We start from the raw sequence: 2,804 nt of genomic DNA on the forward strand, positions 1-2,804 counted from the left end.
GTAAAATCTGCTATTGCCTGAAATTCAGATGTTATCCATTGGTTCCAGATTCTGTGGAATCAAGGTCTGTAAAATCAAGAGTTTACCAAATGAGAAATTGGTTCTTATGTGTCAGAGAATATTATTACAATAGTTGAGTAAATCTTTTATTTTTTAAAGAGAAAAGCAATAATTTTTAATGATCAAATACTTGGTTGGTGCTTTTCATGAAGCAGTTTGATAGATACAGATTACCTAAACCTGCTTCCCTGAGAAAAACAATGTTATGACAGCTGAACCTGATTAATTGACAAAGAACACCTAGGAGCCCCCTGGTGTTATGATTTTTAATAAGCAGATATGCATTTGCAACATTCTTACCTTCACCTTTATGTGTAAAAAAGGGGATGGCACAATGCATGTCTCTCTTTCCCCAGTATGTTCAATATACTGTCCTTTTCCACAATGCTAGACTGCAGGTAGGAACTGTAAAGTACTTGTAAGAAGAATCCAAATAAAAATGTTTGCCCAGTAAGTGATTGATTTTGTGAGACTTATTTAAATTGTTCACAAAACAGTTAGGTGATGAAAGTTAATGGGAAAATGATTAATTATATTTTACAAAATATATTCAGAGTATTATGTGCAATTCACTTTTTCAATACTTGTTCATAAGGTATTGGGCATGAGTGTGACTGGCCTTCCTGGCAATTTTAACATTGTTGTTTGAGAGGCCAGGAAGATGCTCTCTCAGATTTTAATTTTCCCTGCTGTAGCTGTTCAGTCAGCAACAGTGTGATCATCAATCTGGGCACTCAGAGTAGGGCAGGGGTGTCCAAACTTGGGAACTTTAAGACTTGTGGACTTCAACTCCCAGAATTCCCCAGCCAGCCATGCTGGCTGGGGAATTCTGGGAGTTGAAGTCCACAAGTCTTAAAGTTCCCAAGTTTGGACACCCCTGGAGTAGGGCATAAAAGAGGCATTTGAGGACCAAATGTAACTTATGGGCTATAGATCATCTATTTATGAAATTTGTCATTGGATACTTTAGATTCGTAACTGGAGTTTTAGCGAAGTTGATTTCTCTTTTATATTGGGGGTTGTGGGGGTTTTTTTTTTTGCTTAGACAAAGTGTTAACTTCTACTCTAAAGTCTAAATGGCTTATGACAAGATACCTGTCTAGTTGCCTAGCTTATCTTTTTATAAGTACATTGAGTAATTTTATCATATTATATATATATATATATATATATATATATATATATATATATATATATATATATATATATATATATATATATATATATATATATATTGCACTACTAGAAAAGAACAGCTTACTTTAAATTCTCTAAAGTTGCATTTCAAAAAGCACAATATGCCAGACATTGCAGACCGAACTAAGGTTTCAACCGTATAAAGCTGAGAAGAAAAGGTTTGCTTTGATTTTGATATCAAGAATTCCATGTTTGAAATCGGAACATTTATGTGCAAAAAACATAACTGGTTTGTTCATTTCCTAAGTGACAGATATAAAACATGACTGCATAAAAAGTGCCACACTAGCTCAAAGGAAATTTCTGCTTAGTCAAGGTAAAGGAATTACCTTGAGGGACGTATAAACATTAACTCAGGGAGGCAAGTAGTTGGTAGGGTGTTAGTGAAACTCCTTGTAGATAGGATTTTGGGTCTAAGATTGGAACTATAGTAGCAGTTTTGAACAGGTGAAGAAAATGCGCAAATAAAACAGAGGCCCCCAATCCCTGGGCCGCAGCCTATTACTAGGCCATGGCCTATTTGGAATTGGGCCATGCAAGTGGCATGCCAGAGTGTGTACCCATGTGTGCATGCAGCTCAACTTGGTGTGAGCAGCAGGCCCTTGCATGCCTGTGCGCCAGTCCACCACTCATGTAAGTTGAGCTGTGTGTATGCATGCTGGCCTGTCACTTGTGCAAGGGCTTTCATGTGGAAACGTGCACCAGACCACCACTCATGAGGTCCAGTTTCCCTCCCCCACAGCTGGGTTGCCAAGCCCCAAAGGTTGGGGACCACTGGTTTAAAATACCCCCATATCATAGCATGAAACACATGACACTTTGACTACAAGTAAGTTTTAAGATTTGCATGGTTACTCTAGCTTACCGCAAGACTTTTGCATATTAACTTCCCATCAGATTTTAGGCTAATGCTGAATTTAGGATGTGGTCAAAGGCATAAATGATTCTGTGGCAGAGGTGTGCCAGAGGTGGGTTATCGGTCAGGACCGGTTTGACCAAGTAGGTAGTAACTTGGCCAGCCACACCCCCGAACTGGTTATATCTTGTTTTTTAACCTACTGTTCATGTGCATATAGCGTGCATCAAGCGTGCCCCCACCCTGAGAAAATTGGCAGTGGAAGAAGCTGAAACCCACCCCATCTGTGCAGTTATGTCAATAATGAAAATGATTTTTTTTAATTGAGGAGAAAATGTAACTATCCCCTCCCCCCTTAACTATATAGCTTATTTAGAGTTTCTGGCAATGTTTAAAACAGCACTCTGGTTTTGATAGCTAAGCAAAACATTAAAAATGTATAGACAGTACGGCATATAAAGGCAATTCCCCCCCCATATCTATAGTGTTTGGGAACTAATATGTTAAAATACTAATTAAAGCCCCATTTGCAAATGCAAAATTATGGAATAGAAAATACCATAAAATATATATGTTCTTAGGCTGCTGTTCTGCAAAGTCTTATTCAGATGTATTGGTGCAAACAATTGTATTGCCCACAATATAGAGAATTTAAGAGTACTTTAGCCTGTCACATTGACACTATAATTGA

This window comes from Natrix helvetica (genome assembly GCF_964273705.1).
Source record: "Natrix helvetica genome assembly, chromosome: 3".
NCBI classification, from domain to species: domain Eukaryota; kingdom Metazoa; phylum Chordata; class Lepidosauria; order Squamata; family Natricidae; genus Natrix; species Natrix helvetica.